Raw genomic sequence first — 17,763 nt, forward strand, 5'->3', positions numbered from 1 at the left:
TTGTTCACTCTGGAGGTAAGAAAAGAGTGGTTGGAAAAAGCTTAGTTTTCCCCTTCCCTTTCCATTTTAATGATGGTAGGAGGCAGGGATGTTAATCTCATTTCATGTAATAATCGTGTAACCTCACAATCTTAGTGGTTACACGATTATTCAGTGGTCCCTGGGGGCAGGGGCTGGCAGCCAGGGCACTCCCAGCCCCACACCACCCTGCTGCCTCTGTATAGAGGCAGCAGCACAGGGTGGCCGCAGCCTCTGTCTACAGTGGGCCCAAGCTCCCTACGGACAGAGGTTGCGCCAGGATCCCACGGAGCAGCCTCTGTCCATGGCGAGCTCAGGCCCCAGAGGCAGCAAGGGAGGGGGCTGTGCATGGAGTCATTTGGATTAACCGATAAGCTTGGACTTATCATTTACATGACTATACACTAACATCCCTAGTAGGGGGAAGAACAGCCTTAAATGTTGCCTGGGCTAACTCCTTTGGCTTCCCTTTCAGCAATAGTTTGTCCCCGATAGCTGCTTCTGGTTTTTTGTGCTAAACATCAATTTTGAATAAAGAGCATCCCCAGCTGAGATTCCTCATAATGAAGTGAGCAAAGTGCTTGAGAGGGCCACAAACAACCGCCGAAGGTTAGAATGTTCTCCCCTTCTCTTCAGGTCTATGCATGCTAGGGCTGTAGGCATCTGTTGTTCAGCTATGGAGTACAAAGGGGCATGGTGGGCCCATCTCTGTGCGGGCGTCACAGCTGTACATGTGGGATAATTGTACAATGCAGGAGTGTGACTGCAAAGTCCCAGCTAGGTAGTGTTCAGCATTGGTGGGCTGGGTCTGTACAAAGCCCACTTGAGCTCAAAAGCTTTATTTCTTGCACTAAGAGAAGCTAGTTCAAGAAAAGATCCTCCCACTATACAAGAGCAGTGATAGAAATGTAGCCGTGTTAGTCTGGTGTAGCTGAAACACAAAACAGAACTATGTAGCACTTTACACAAGAGCAGACACCCTTCCGCTATTGTGACATGGCCGTGAAAAAGGCTAATACGGTCTTGGGATGTATTAGGCAAGGTATTTCCAGTAGAGATAAGGAGGTGTTAGTGCCATTATACAAGGCATTGGTGAGACCCCATTTGGAATACTGTGTGCAGTTCTGGTCTCCCATGTTTAAGAAGGATGAATTCAAACTGGAACAGGTACAAAGAAGGGCCACTAGGATGATCCGAGGAATGGAAAACCTGTCTTATGAAAGGAGACTCAAGGAGCTTGGCTTGTTTACCTTAACCAAAAGAAGGCTGAGGGGGGACATGATTGCACTCTTTAAATATATTAGAGGGATAAATACCAGGGAGGGAGAGGAATTATTTAAGTTTAATACCAATGTGGACACAAGAACAAATGGATATAAGCTGGCTAGTAGGAAGTTTAGACTTGAGATTAGACGAAGGTTTCTAACCATTAGAGGAGTGAAGTTCTGGAACAGCCTTCCAAGGGAAGTAGTGGAGGCAAAAGATCTATCTGGTTTCAAGATTAAACTAGACGGGTTTATGAAGGGGATGGTTTGATGAGCTAATATGATCTTGGTAATTAATTGACCATTCATTATCAGTGGGAAATAGGTCAATGGAGGGATGATAGGAGTTACTATAGAGAACTTTCTGGGTGTCTGGCTGGTGAGTCTTGGCCACGTGCTCAGGGTTTAGCTGATCGCCATATTTGGGGTCGGGAAGGAATTTTCCTCCAGGGTAGATTGGCAGAGGCCCTGGAGGTTTTTCGCCTTCCTCTGTAGCATTGGGCACAGATCACAGCTAGAGGATTCTCTGCATCTTGGGGTCTTCAAAGTATTTGAAGGCTTCAATATCTGAGATATAGGTGAGAGGATTATTCTAGGAGGGGTGGGTGAGATTCTGTGGCCTGCACTGTGCAGGGGGTCAGACTAGATGATCATAATGGTCCCTTCTGACCTTAAAGTCTATGAGTCTATGCTTGGCACCCGCATTGCGAGTTACACAAGTTGTGATAAGACCCAGTTGTTGACCAAGGAGTTTCCAGTCAATAGCAAAGAAATGCAGATCCTTCCTCATGGAAAGATTCATTGTGGATCCTAATCATAACATGGACACTTTTAAAATAGCTTCAGGTCGTGTGCCTTTCCTCAAGTCTCCATGCAGTTCTTGCAGTTTTACGATCACTTCCTCCTTTCTCATCTGCACAACCAAGGAGAACTCATTGTGCGTTTGTCAGCACTGGGACTAACGTGAGCTGAAAATAATTTTTCCTTTCTCCTGTTGTCTTGGGTGTCACATGTCACACTAATAGACGTATGGTTCAGAGGAAATAGTGATTTCCTCCCCTCTCCCAAGCCACACCTGACTTTCTAGCCCGTTAATTTTGCTTGCAGATTCAGACTATGCCCCGAAGAAATATGAATCGGGGATGGAGGGGGGGGAAGCATCTGTCACTTTCGTGCTCAGGAACGTTACTACCTCCAGACCAAGAATGGCTTTGAATGGCTATTGCACTAGGCAGGGAAAGCTCTTTCTAGTAGTGTAACACGCTAAGGCTATGTCTACACAGCAGCGTTATTTTGTAATTACGGATGTTATTTTGAAATAATATAGTCCAAGTCTACACACAAGCAGTTTTTTTTGACATTGTTGAAATGTCTAGCTGGGGAATTGCTTATTCCAACTCCTGTAACCCTCATTGGAAGGGAAGGAGAGGAGGGGGGGGAGAAGAGTGCTCTATCTTAAAATAACGGCTGTGTAGAGAGTGCCAAAAGTTGAAATGAGCTATTTCGACTTACGCTACGCAATTAGTGTAGCTCAAGTTGCGTCACTTCTTTTGAGTTTAGCCCTGCTGTGTAGACATGCCCTAACTGCAGGATGCTTCAACCCAGGGACTATGACAACATCCTGGCCACAGAGAGAGCAGAATCTAGACAACAATTTAAACATTGTGCGTGATCTAATCTGTGATGCTGCTTTCCTGTAATAGCTGAAGTGTGTCTTGAGAAATTGGCCAACTAACTTGAGCTTGGTAGAAGATTTGCCTGCAGAGGGGTGATACAAATTACTTTAAAACAATGATTTTATGCATCTCTATCTACTTGTTTATACTCAATGAACATGGGGCAGGGATGGTCTTTCACAGGCATGACATAATGTGCTAATGGCAGACAGACAGTACGAAATCATGCATTCAAAGCTCACATGCATTTTTAGAGGGTTTTTGTGTTCACCTGGATCAGCTTATTCAGAGTTAACTGTAGAAGGGGAGACCTGTGAATTCAGAGTCAAGCCCGTTTCCACTGGGTCTCTGTACAAGTGTTTGGCTACACTCCTCTTGGACTTTATTCAAACCAGGGTTATGATTGTCAGAGAGCGCATAGCTCAGAAATGTTCCTGGTAGATCTGGCAGGAAACGCACCCTACGGCAACTCTTGAGCAGCTCTTTAGGATGGGGAAGTCCTTGAGTCGCCAGCTGCTGCTGTCAGTTTCAAAGATGTATACAGTTTGACAGCTGGCTCTATGCTGGTCTCCGCATGTATGCCTGGATTTTACAGCACCCGTCCCTCCTACTGTGTCAGTTTTGGTATTAAAAAAAATGGATTTTTTTTGCAAAGTACAGAGGAAATGTGAAATAAGAGCGTGAAATGCAAGGCTTTACTGATGCTACAGGATCCCTTCAAGTATGGAGTTCAGGGGTAAGCAACCCCCAGATTTCATGTGGCCAACTGGGGTTTCACCAATGGCCTGCACACCTCCTATCTGCCCGCTCCCCACGCTCCTCACACACTGGGACACTGGAGTCCTGCACTTTCTACTCCCTCCCTGCACTTTTGGAGCGCTGTGAATCCACTGATTCTCACTCTGTCCCTGTTCCTAAGAATGGCCAGACTGGGTCAGACCAACAGTCCATCTAGCCCAGTATCCTGTCTGCTGACAGTGGCCAGATGCCCCAAAGGGAAGGAACACAACAGGGAATCCTCACGTGATCCCTCCACTGCCACCCATTTCCAGACAAACAGAGGCTAGGGACACCATTCCTACCCATCTTGGCTAATAGCCATTGATGGACCTAACCTCCATGAATCTATCTCGTTCTCTTTTGAACTCTGTTAAAGTCCCAGTCTTCACCACATCCTCTGGCAAGGAGTTCCACAGGTTGACTGTGCCCTGAGTGGGGAAAAAAAAACTTCCTCTTGTTTGTTTTAAACCTGCTACCTATTCATTTCATTTGATGACCCCTAGTTTTTATATTGTGGGAACAAGTAAATAACTTTTCCTTATTCACTTTTTCCATGACTGTCATGATTTTATAGACCTCTATCATCTCTCCCTTTAGTCTCCTCTTTCCTAAGCTGAAAAGTCCCAGTCTTTTTAATCTCTCTTTATATAGGACCCGTTCCAAACCCTTCATCATTTTTGTTGCCCTTTTCTGAACCTTTTTCAGTGCCAATACATCTTGTCTGAGATGAGGTGACCACATCTGTACATGGTATTGAAGTGCGCAACTCCTTTGCAGCTGTTCAAGCTCGGAGAGGGGGGAGGAGGAGCGGGGACAGAGCATATATGAGCAAACACATGGTGCTCCAGAAGTACTGGGAGGGCGGGGGAGGAGTAGGGAGTGCAGGGTTCCAATGTGCAAGAGATGTGGAGGAAGGAGGGGGTGCATGGGTCACAGATGGAACCCCAGTGGACCATGGACTGCAGATTTCCCACACCGGTAATCATAGGGCCCACTGAGACGGAGGGCCACTCACTAATCATGGCTCTCCATTGCTGATCTAGTTCCTGTAGGAAGTAAACAATAACACCCTCCCAGACCAAATCACCAAAGCTATTGAAGGTCCTTTTGTTTTGGCAGGGTTGTCTTGTGTGATCTGTGTATTCACGTGGCCTCCACCAGCCCGGTACTGGAGAATCACACAATCTCTTGTAACTGCCTGGCATCGCAGGGAGCCTGTGCTAACAGTGGGAATGGAACCTGTAATATGGACCCCAGAGTTATGAACTGACTGATCAGCCATGCACCTCATCTAGAACAGGCAGCAACAGAGCAAAAGTGAATGTAGTTACAGCCCGGTGTGAAATAGAAACAACTTTAAAAAATGCGGGGGAGGGGGAAGGTTAAAAATGGACAGGCTAAGGAAACTTTCTGTACTTGTTTAGTTTTAGTTTAAAAGCAGCATTTTTCTTCTGCACAGTCAAATGTCAAAGCTGTCAAGTCAGTGTTCAATTGTAAAGTTTTGAAAGAATCCCCATCACACTGCTGTTCAGATTTGCAAATATTTAAAAATTATGAGCAACTTCCAGTCCTGAGGAGTCGGCAACTTTGAGGTTCCACTATATGTCTGAGTCCCAGTTCTAGGCCTTTAATGACACAAATTACCAAGCATTTCAATAATGCTTTTCAGGGGTTTGTCCAAGTTACACTGCAAGCTACAGGTTGAACCTCTCTAGTTTGGCACAGTTGGGACCTGACCAGTGCCAAACCAGAGAATTTGCTGGCCCACAGGGGGTCAATATTCTCTAGCAACATTACCAACTTTTGCTCTTAGAAGTAATTCAGGGGTAAATTAGAAGTAAATAACAGCACAGAAAACTGAGAGCCAGGACTGGGGGTTGTAAACAAACTTGAGGGGATCATGGAAAACTTGGCCACATCCATGTTAAGTGAACATCTGGCTAATTAAATCATGCCAGACCAGGGATGTTGTGAAGCCAGAGAATGCCGGATTAGAGAGGTTCAACCTGAACTAATTTTAGAATGACTAGAGCACTGGCAGTATGAGTAGGAGAGCTCTCCTCTGTTACAAAGGCAGATCATAGTAGTTCAGATTTTACTCCTAAGGAAACACTGGTTAACTCTTCAATACAAATTTTATTTTCTGTGATCAACAGAATCTCAAGTAAAACCCAAATCTACTTTTCTCCCCCGCTGCCCCTCTTGATGTCCAATGATAGGGATAGCTTGCTTATTTCACTGTCCGGCACAAAGAGTAGCATTTGGGTTGCAATGTTTTAAATCCGGCCAGTGGGTTTTGGGGCAATGTTTGATCTGATGTCTGGCTTTAGCCGATTCCTTTCCCAATGGTGTAAATGGAAAGACCCTGCTGTGCCACAGAGGTGCTTCCATTGGTGCGGAGTGGGAGGAATTTTGCTGAGGTCAGTGGAGTTACATGGGTGGAAAATGAAATGAAAACTCAGGTTCAGGGTGGTGACCAGCCTCAAACCCAGGAGCGTTTCTATTTGCTGACACATTGGTGTGGAATCTGCCCGAAGCGGTTTGGTACCTAAAGTTCCCAACTCTGTAACCTTTCTTCTCCCTGCAACCTTGAGCTGTTTTCAGAGGGCAAATAGCGGAGTGGCTGGAATTCCCCCTGTTACTGACTATAGCTCACAGCCTGGAAGCTTATTGGCGACCTTTGAACTTTGCTCCCATTTATGATGTTTGCTTAGCTCTATGAAAACAAGTTGGTGGCTTTTGATTATATTTTCACTTACTCATCAAAGGCCGTAGACTTCCGGGAGATGGAGCGGGAAGAGAGGCCTTCGCTCAGTGATGTCAGAGCCCTGCTCAAGCAGGATTGGCTCTTGCCGTTTGGGGTCCCGTTTCCCAAGCAGCAGCAGGTGGGTGGGTGTAGGTGTAGGAGTAGGGCCTCTGGGCCAGATCCTGGGGAATTTAGGAACCTAACTCGGTTGAAACCAATAGGCGTCAGGCCCCTGAATCCCTTTTGAGGATCTGGGCTTACTCATAGACTCATAGACTCATAGACTTTAAGGTCAGAAGGGACCATTATGATCATCTAGTCTGACCCCCTGCACAGTGCAGGCCACAGAATCTCACCCACCCCTCTTAGAATAATCCTCTCACCTATGTCTCAGATATTGAAGCCTTCCAATACTTTGAAGGCCCCAACATGCAGAGAGTCCTTCAGCTGTGATCTGTGCCCAATGCTACAGAGGAAGGCGAAAAACCTTCAGGGCCTCTGCCAATCTACCCTGGAGGAAAATTCCTTCCTGACCCCAAATATGGCGATCAGCTAAACCCTGAGCATGTGGGCAAGACTCACCAGCCAGACACCCAGAAAGTTCCCTATAGCAACTCCTATCATCCCTCCATTGACCTATTTCCAACTGGAAATGAATGGTCAATTAGTTACCAAGATCATGTTATTTCATCCAACCATCCCCTTATCATAGAATCAGAACTGGAAGAGACCTCAGAAGGTCGTCAAGTCCAGCCCTCCGCTCTAGACAGGACCAATCCCATCTAAATCAACCCGGCCAGGGCTTTGTCAAGCCGAGACTTAAACACCTCTAGGGATGGAGACTCCACTACTTCCCTAGGTAACCCATTCCAATGCTTCACTACCCTCCTAGTAAAATAGTTTTTCCTAATATCCAATCTGGACCTCTCCCACCACAACTTGAGACCATTGCTCCTTGTTCTGCATCCGTAACCACTGAGAACAGCCTCTCTCCATCCTCTTTGGAACCTCCCTTCAGGAAGTTGAAGGCTGCTATCAAGTCCCCCCTCACTCTTCTCTTCTGCAGACTAAACAGACCCAAGTCCCTCAGCCTCTCCTCGTAGGTCATATGCTCCAGACCCCTAATCATTTTGGTTGCCCTCCGCTGGACCCTCTCCAATGCGTCCGCATCCTTTTTGTAGTGGGGGGCCCAGAACTGGACACAGTACTCCAGATGTGGCCTCACCAAAGCCGAATAAAGGGGAATAATGACATCTCTGGATCTGCTGGCAATGCTCCTCTTAATGCACCCTAATATGCCATTAGCCTTCTTGGCTACAAGGGCGCACTGTTGACTCATATCTAGCTTCTCATCCACTGTAACCCCCAGGTCCTTTTCTGCCTGTAAGAGGCTGATTGCAGGAGAGCCCAGGGAGCTAAGCGCTTGCTTTAAGGTTCCATTTACTGGTGTCCATTCCAGACTGGCGCTGCAACTGCACTGCCGCTGTCAGGAGCTGGCTTCTGGTAACAGGCTGCTGGGCCATTTGGTTCTGCGGTGGCTGGTTGCCCGGCCTCTGTCACTTTAATGTCGCACTTGCATGGACAGACGCATCAAAGGGCTGAAGGCCCGTGACTGCTCCGGGCTGCCTGCTGTCAAGAGCTGTGAGCGCATCCGTCCTCCCATTGACGAGATTAGAGCATGTGTCACTCGCGCGGCGCATACAGCGCGTGAAGGCAATCAGAGAGGGGGAGGATTGAAACCCCAGCAATGGGTGTGGCTGCAATATGCCCACTGCGCTGGTAGCCATGACGTGTAGCACAGTGGGGTCCAGCAGCCCCAATTTGGACCTTTGATGTACAGGCAGCTTCGCTACCGATGTCCCAGCTTGGCTACCGATGTCCTGTGTCACATTTGGCAAGCCGTGCCTTGTGCCTCGGTTTCCCCACATGTAAAATGGGGCTAATGCTCCTTTGTAGGGCACCATGGGAGCTGCAGATGAAACATGCAACCTCACAGCTGGATGGGCCAGGCCTTAGTGAACAGAGCCTGTAACACTAGCAGATGGAGGGGGTAGCAACTGCCTTAGAATCAGGCAAGCAGACCTCTCTGTTCAGCAAGCAGTCCTGCCGCATTGAGGTTGGGCTGTAATCGATGCAAGGGGCCTGCTTAAAAAGCAAACCGCACGCTCGGGGTGCCAGCCACTGGAGCAAATCAACAGCTTTGCCTGCCTGCACTAGGGTTTTGACCCGCTGGCTGACATCCCCAGGGCAGCCAGGCCACCTCTGTGGGCTGAATCGTGCCTGTCACGGCCCCATTGGGCTGGGTGTCGTATCCTTCCTTTGTTGTTTAAGCTACAGTAATACCCCTGGCCTGGCAGTGCTGCATTGCTGCTTATGTGCAGTAATTATAACAGGACCAAGGCCGGGTGGGCTGTAGTCAAGCCTGGGAGCAGCCAGCTTGGGAGAGAGGCTACGGCCAGCGGCCTTCACACAGACTCTGCAGTATCACCATCACAACTGGGCCCCGGCTCTCTTCCGCCTCCCGGAAGCCTGCAAGGCCTAATGAGACTGAATTGCGCCCCTCCCAGTTGCGAGTTACCCTGGCTTGAAGGACTCTGGAGAGCCAAGGCTGGTTGAGCCACCTGTGGTAGGGCGACTGCCCCACACTGCTGGGAAAGGGTGAAAGCAGGCAGGAGGGAGCCTGGGCATAGCCCTGGCCAATTAGGGAGAGGTTTTTCAGTAGCCAATCGGTGTAGGGTGCTGGGGCAGCCCTGTATATAGGGAGCAATGCCCAGCAGAGAGAGTCACTTAGACCCTGACTGGGGGAGGTGCAGGGCCTGGTTCCTGGAGAAGTGTCTTCTGGAAAACAGTAGTGGGGAGGGTGACTCCTGCCTGATACCTGCCAGGCTGCGGCCTTGCTTCAGTGGCCAGGAGGCTGCAGAAGGCCACAGGGGCAATAGAGCAGGGAGCTAGGGGGAGTGCAGCAGGACAGGGCTGCTGCCAGAGGATCCTTGGGTTGCTCTTCTTCCCCCCGCATCATGTCTAACCGCCATTGTTTTGTGACCTGCGGGGACTGTGGCTTGCCCCTGAAGAGAGGGGCTAGATTAAGGCTGCAGTTGGCCACGGTGGGAGATGATAATCCCTGCAAGGGGGGTGAGAGGCACTGGAGGGGGCACTGCTGGAAGGCAGCGTCCCGAAGAAGATGCTGTGGTCTGGGAGCAAGGTGGGTCCAGGGCCATGTTCCACGCTCTTGCTGGGTGAGACACCAGCATGCAGGAGGCGCCCTGAGGATGGACTAATTCCCCAGGACAACCAGCCCGCCCCACGACACCACCCTTCCACCCCAAGAGATCAACCCCCCTGCTGGCGGAGAGGGGGGGCTGACCCAGGCTGAAGGCCACAAGGTCTGTGTTTGGAGGGGGAAGGGCCCGGAATGGCAGGTCTGCACTCGGTGCGGGGCCGAGGGCTCTTCTGGTGGTTTGGGTTGAGAGTTGTTGTGAGGCTGGGAAAGCTCCTTGTCTGCATGGGAGTGGAGCAGGATCTGCAAGAGTTTCCCTCCCAACGCTCACAGGGAGCTAGGCCCTCCTGTGGGGGGCTATTGGGTGTCCCCTCTCTGCCTCCAAGGCACTGCCATGGTACAGTGGATATAGTGTACTCAGATTTCCAGAAAGCCTTTGACAAGATCCCTCACCAAAGGCTCTTAAGCAAAGTAAGTTGTCATGGGATAAGAGGGAAGGTCCTTTTGTGGATTGAGAACTGGTTAAAAGACAGGAGACAAAGGGTAGGAATAAGTGGTCAGTTTTCAGTGTGGAGAGAGGTAACCAGTGAGGTCTCCCAAGGGTCTGTCCTGGGACCCATCCTAGTCAACCTATGTGTAAATGATCTGGAGAAAGGGGTAAACTGTGAGGTGGCAAAATTTGCAGATGATGCAAAACCTCTCAAGCTAGTTAAGGCCAAAGCAGACTGTGAAGAGCTTCAAAAGGATCTCACCAAACTAAGTGACTGGGCAACAAAATGGCAAATGAAATGTAATGTTGATAAATGTAAAGTAATGCACATTGGAAAAAATAATCCCAACTATACATACAATATGATACGAACTAATTTGGCTACAGCTACTCAAGAGAGATCTTGCAGTCATTGTGGAGAGTTTGCTGAAAACATCCACTCCGTGTGCAGCAGCGGCAGTCAAAAAAGCAAATAGAATGTTAGGAATCATTAAAAAAGGGCTTGAGAATAAGACGGAGAATATCTTAATGCCTCTATATAAAACCATGGCATGCCCACATCTGGAATACTGCATGCAGAGGTGGTCACCTCATCTCAAAAAAGGTGTATTGACATTGGAAAAGGTTCAGAAAAGGGCAACAAAAATGATGAAGGGTTTGGAATGGGCCCCATAGGAAGAGAGATTAAAAAGACTTGGACTTTTCATCTTAGAAAAGAGGAGACTAAGGGGGGATATGAGAGAGGTCTATAAAATCATGACTGGTGGGGAAAAAGTGAATAAGGAAAAGTTATTTACTTATTCCCACAATATAAGAACCAGGGGTCACCAAATAAAATCAATAGGCAGCAGGTGTAAAACAAACAAAAGGAAGTTTTTCTTCACTCAGTGAACAGTCAACCTGTGGAACTCCCTGCCAGAGGATGTGGTGAAGACTAGGACTTTAACAGGGTTCAAAAAAGAGCTGGATAAATTAATGGAGGTTAGGTCCAGCAATGGCTGTTAGCCAGGATGGGTAGGAATGGTGCCCCCGGCCTCTGTTTGTCTGGAAATGAGTGAAAGGGGAGGGATCACATGAGGGTTACCTGTCATGTTCCCTCCCTCTGGGGCATCTGGTCACTGTCAGCAGACAGGACACTGGGCTGGATGGACTGTTGGTCTGACCCAGTCTGGCCGTTCTTTTGTCCAAGAGAACTGCACCTGCTCTCTGCCCCCAAGGGCACCCTCCCCTGTCACCTCTAATGGGAGCAGAGCCACATCTCCCCTTCCTGGTGAAAGTTTTTCCAGCCTACCCCATTGCCTGCCAAGCAGGGCCTGGTTGTAGGAAGCCTCCACACTTGCTTTCTCTCCCAAGGTGATGGGTAGCTGTGGGGCAGCCCTTGTCAGTTACCACACAGCCCTGTCTGAAGGGAAACCATCGCTGCAGAAACATGTTAAAGCAAAGATCCTGCTCCTAGGCTAGTACACGCACCGGAGTCCAACACCCCCCCAATCCCAGCACTCCTGCTGCTTGTCCAACCCCACCACGGGGCTTGTCTGGGGTCACAAGCTCACAAGAGCCTTAGCTCAGAACCAGGCACCCAGGAGGAACGTTCAGGCTTTTCCCTGCCCAGCTGCCTTTGAGCGCCAGATTGCAGGAGCCCTCAGCAGACAAGGGCCCGCGCGCCAAAGGGCTGGGGTTTTGCATTGCCCAAGAAGGGAATCTGCGTCCACCTCTTCCCTGAGAGCAGGGCGGGCAAGACAGCGTCCGCGGGCCGGATCCAGCCCGCCAAGCCCATGGGATCCAGCCTGCTGCTCCCCAGCCCCCAGGCCCTGACCGGCCTGGGAATGGGGGAGCACGTGAAATCTCCTGGCCCCGCCCCTTCCACCCGAGGCCCCACCCCTTCCAGGGCAGCCCGCAACCCCCTCAGAAATTTGTGAAGTGCCCCCCCTTCAAAAATGATTGCCCACGCCTGCCTTAGAGCACCTCCAGCCAGACACTTGAGACTGTGTCCCCAAAGTCCATTCTGGGCTGACACATTCAATAGGGCGTCTCGGGGTTCAGCCCCCCCCTTGGGAGGTTCACTCAATCCCAGCTCAGTCAGACAGAAACCAATGGCCCCCCCAAAACATGTGAACTTAACCCCCAGACTCGTGCAGCAACCCGCCCTAACGGTCACAGCCAGCACACGGAGCGTTGCTCCCTGCCTAGAGATCGGCTTCCTCTTGCCGCTTGGAAGGAAGCCGCCTGTTTGTTTTTCTCTTTCCCGAGCTCTGCACCGTGGCCCCGTGACAGGGCGCAGCAGAACCGCCCAGGACGTGCCAGTCCGTTTCCTTGGCCTGTGCGGGGCCGGGGGATCGACCGAAGCCTGCTCCTGGCATCAGGCTCCCCCTTTAATACCACTGGCTACAACAGCAACTGCCTCAACCCACCGGATAATATTGTTAACCTCTCCAGCTACAAACTCAATCCAGCAGAAGAGTCTGTCTTATCCCGGGGTCTCTCTTTCTGCCCCACGTCCCCCACAAACTGGATACAATTTTGTGGTGACCTTGAGGCTTTTTTTCGCCGCCTCCGTCTCCGAGAATATTTCCAAACCACCACTGAACATCAATCTGACCTACCAGATCCCCCCTACCAACACCAAAGGAAAAATAATTCTATATGGACTCCCCCTGACGGTCGGAATTACAATCTGGATTTCTATATACACAGCTTCCGCAACAACGCACAGACTGACATTATTCGCAAACGACAACAAGCGACACACAATCTTAGCCGCGCTGAACACCATGCCATCCAGAGTCTCAAAAACAACCTGGACATTGTAATCAAACCAGCTGACAAAGGGGGTGCTGTGGTCATTATGAATAAGGCCGACTATAACCAGGAGGCAACCAGACAACTCTCGAACACCACATTTTACAAACCTCTCCCCTCTGATCCCACCTTGGACTACCAAAAGAAACTACACTGTCTCCTTAAAAGCCTCCCCACAGCTACTCGGGAACAAATCCTCACAGAATCACCTTCTGACCCCCGACCAGGATTGTTCTATCTACTTCCCAAGATCCATAAACCTGGGCACCCCGGACGTCCCATCATCTCTGGTATTGGCACGCTCACTACTGGTCTATCCAGCTATGTAGACACTCTTCTCAAACCCTTCGTAACCAATACCCCCAGCTATCTCCGAGACACTACTGACTTCCTAAGGAAACTACAAAACATCGATAACCTCCCCAATAATACCATCCTTGCCACCATGGATGTAGAAGCTCTATATACCAACATCCCACATGAAGACGGATTACAAGCAATTAGAAACACTATCCCAGAGGACACTACTGCCAACCTGATAGCAGACCTATGTAACTTTGTTCTCACCCACAATTATTTCCGGTTTGAGAACAACTTATACCTCCAGATCAGCGGCACAGCCATGGGTACACGCATGGCCCCACAGTATGCTAACATCTTTATGGCTGACCTAGAACAACGTTTCCTCAACTCCCGTCCCCTTTCACCTCTCCTCTACCTACGGTACATCGATGACATCTTCATGATCTGGACACATGGCCAAGAAACACTGGAGATATTCCACAGAGATTTCAACAACCTACACCCCACCATCAACCTCAGCCTGGACCATTCTACACGAGAGATCCACTTCCTGGACACCACCGTACAAATCAACAATGGAAAATTAGACACCACTCTCTACAGAAAACCCACTGACTCATACAGTTACCTACATGCATCCAGCTCCCATCCAGAACACACCACACGATCCATCGTCTATAGCCAAGCCCTTCGATACAACCGCATCTGCTCTAACCCCACTGACAGAGACCAGAAGCTTCAGGATCTCTACCAAGCATTTATAAATCTCAACTACCCACCCAGAGAAACAAAAAAGCAAATTGAAAGAGCCAGACGAATACCTAGAAACCATCTACTTCAAGACAGACCCAAGAAAACCAACAATAGAACACCACTTGTCATCACCTACAACCCCCAACTTAAACCTGTCCAACACATTATCAATAAACTACAGCCTATATTGGAACAGGATACCATACTCAAAGAGGCTCTGGGAGACAGACCCATAGTCTCCTATAGACAACCACCTAACCTCAAGATGATTCTTACCAACCACCACAGGACATACCACACTAATACCAACCCTGGTACCTTCCCTTGCAACAAACCCCGTTGCCAGCTTTGTCCACATATTCATTCTGCTGATACCATTATTGGACCTAACCAAGTGAGTTATAAGATCAAGAACACATATTCCTGCGCATCCAGAAATATAATCTATGCTATCATGTGCCGAAAGTGTCCGTCTGCTATGTACATTGGACAAACATCTCAGACACTTCGCCAAAGGATTAATGCCCACAAAACAGATATCAGACAAGATCACAAAGAGAAAACAGTTTCTTGCCACTTTAACCAGAAAGGACACTCTCTAAATGACTTAGCCACCTGCATTCTGCTACAAAGACCTTTTACATCTGCACTTGAAAGGGAATCCTCTGAACTGTCATTCATGTTAAAATTCGACACTTACCAACGAGGACTTAACAAGTCTTTGAACTTTCTCACCCATTACCAAGACAGTTTCCCCAATTATCACCTGTAATACCATTAACTCACAAACATCCCACTCTCCCTACCTTTAATATCAGCAATTCACAGACACTTACCTTCCTTCCTCCCCCTTCCCACCCCCCCGCATCCCCCTTCTGTTCTGCAATGTGATTTGTCCTTTTCATATTTGTTCATTTTTTTAAATTGTATCCTTTGGTATATATGGTTGTGACTACTTTCTTCCACTATTTGATCTGAGGAAGTGGGTCTGGCGAAAGCTCATCATCTAATAAACTCTTGTTAGTCTTTAAAGTGCTACATTGTCCTGCATTTTGCCTTTACTAGCAGGCTCTCTGGTTTCTGCTTCCTGCCCGCGGTGTTGGGAGGAGCCGGGAGCCATCCCTTTCACAGCTGTGCAAACACCCGCGGCCGGGCAGCGCTCGGCTACCCGCACGAAAGTCCCTTCTGGGGCAAAATAAGGTCGCGTCAGGGGCTGGGCGAAAGCAACAAACGTAAGAGCAGTAAAGACTCCTGGAGCCACCAAACCGCCTGGGTGCCCTGTGCCCGGTGTCAGCGACTTCGCTTTTCTCCAGCCTAGGAACCTGCAGGACGAGTTCGCACTAGGGTAGGGTGGCCAGATGGTTTCAACAAAAATCCCGGACACATTAGACACGACACCACAATCCACATTACAGCTTACGTAGAAAACACCGGACAGTTCTATTTTCTCAACTTGTTTCCCGAACAGAAAGCTCCACTACCGGACTGCCTGGTTCAAACCCGGACACCTGGCAACCCCAGCGGGCGGATCCAAAGCCCACGGCTGTTGTGGGCAGGCTTGGCTCCAGCCCTAGCTACCTAGGGAACACTGGGTGGGCGCATGCTGAGGGCGACAGGACCAGCAGAGCCAGCATTGCCCTCCTTTGCTCTGTGGCGCTCTGCCGTGGGGCCGGACAGCACAGCGACCTGCAGGGTTCCAGTCCAGGGGGAGGCTGGGCCAGGCAATGGAAGCCGTAGACTTGCTGTCATGAAAGAACTTCAGAAACTTTGGTCGTGCCCAGAGTCTGCACCCCTCCCCCACCCAAACTCCCTCCCTCCCTCCCTCCCTGCTCTGGGGGCTGGAGAGGGTACGGGGGCAGTTTGGGGGTGGAGGGAGTGGGGAAAGGGGTGCAGACTCGGGAGTGGGAGGTGCAAAGGGGTGAGCCGGGATTGCTGGGGGTCTCCACGCGCTGTAGCTCTGTTGCGTTGCCAGTGGAGGTGACGGGGCCCTGGGACATTTTAATTCACCTGGGGGTGGGAAGCAGGACTGGGGGACTATTGGGGGACTCTTAGGTAGGGGTGTGGGGGGGGGCCAGGGAGAGACCCAGCCCCAAACTTTGGTGGGAGGCGTCCCCGGGCCAGAAATGTTCCTGGTGCTCGGGCACCACTGGCCCATCTAACGCAGCACTGATGCCCGTCACGGGGCTTTGTGCAGATGGGGGGGGGGGGCGGGGGGTTACTGTGCTGTGATCACAGCAGGGCCGGGCCCTGGATGGAGCAAGTTTGTATCTCAGCAGAGGGGCGTCCGCAGGGCCCACGTCGCTGCCGAACGCCCCGGGGCCGGTGGCTGGCTGTGAGCCACAAGGCCAAACCTGGGCTAGGCCTGAGCATCTCTTGCTGGGCCCAGGTCCAGCGTCTAAAGGCCACGCAGGGACTTGCAACGCCTCCCTCCTAGGGGCCCTGCCGCCAACCGGAACCCAGGGCCCACAGCTGGAGCCCGCAGCTGGAGCCAGCCCTCTCCTGTGGGCTGCACCGAAGGCAGCGTGTGGAGCAGCTTGATAACCCCGGGAAACGCCAAGGAGAGGAAAGTGCCCGAGAGATTTAGGACAGGCCGGGTTTGGAGACGGCTGCCGCCTCCCCCAGCAGTCAGACCCGGGGGTGAGGGGTGGAGCTGGGCCGCTGGGGCGCCCAATCAGCTGGGACAGCTGGCTCACAACCCTGCGCTCGGGATCTGTCTCCTGGAATGGGGCTAATGAGCGTGGCAAGGCGGGCGCCTGGTGGACAGCCTGGCCCCTGGCCCCCACGGGGCGGGGCGCTCAGAGGCTGTGAAAGCAAAGCAGGTCCCGCTCCTGAGCTGGTTCCCGGGGGCGGGGGTGCCCCTGGGAACCAGCTGCCTCTCTGAGCCCTCCCTGCACTAGCTCTGCGCCGGGCACGTGTGGTTCCAAGCTTGCTGAACAGGCAGCCGGCTCATGGCTCCTTTGCCAACGTTTCCTGTCCCTTGGGAAGCGGGTGGGGGCTGTTCCTGCGGGGGTGAGGCTAGAGCCCTCCACCTCTGGCTCTAGAGACAGGTACCGTAGCCACTGCAGGAGCCCCCCAACAGTCTGGGCCCACCGCCTTTGTTCTCAGGGGATCCCCCCGCCACAGACGCTGGACTCAGCCATTCACCGGAAACCCTGCCCTACCTGCAAGCGGAGAGCAGTCGCTGGGGCGGGAGAAGAGCGCCTGGTTGTGGCGGCTGCCTCCAGGCCTGTCTCGCCAGGCCGGTGTTCCTGCACACGCGCTGGGCCTAGCCAAGCGGCCAGAGATGGGTTTTTTTCTTTTTCAGGACCCTGGGGGCTGGTTTATTTTGGGGACCTTGCGACACCGGACAGGGGCCTGCAGCCCTTCTGCCTCTGAAAACCAGCCTCCCTCTCCGGCGTGTCTCAAAGGGCCTCGCTTTTGTAAAGAGGCTGCTCCCGGCACTTGCAGGCTGGGAACTTGTTGCTGTGTTAAACTGTGTCACACGAGCCGGGGGGGGGGAGCCCCGCTATGAAACAGGAAGTAAGGGAGGGGAGCTGGGCTCCATCCCATAATACTCATAACACCCAGCTGAGCCCATTCGTGGCCACTTAGCTGCACAGGTTGCCTCTGGGAAGTCTGGGTGGTGGAGGTGCCAGCTCGGGGACGGGAGCGGCCCGGGTGGGCCCTTCAGAGCCACGTCCTCCTCCGCCCACGTGAGCAGCCCTGCTTGTGGCATT

This window comes from Pelodiscus sinensis, chromosome 28 (genome assembly GCF_052426305.1).
Source record: "Pelodiscus sinensis isolate ZL-2025 chromosome 28, ASM5242630v1, whole genome shotgun sequence".
NCBI lineage: Eukaryota > Metazoa > Chordata > Testudines > Trionychidae > Pelodiscus > Pelodiscus sinensis.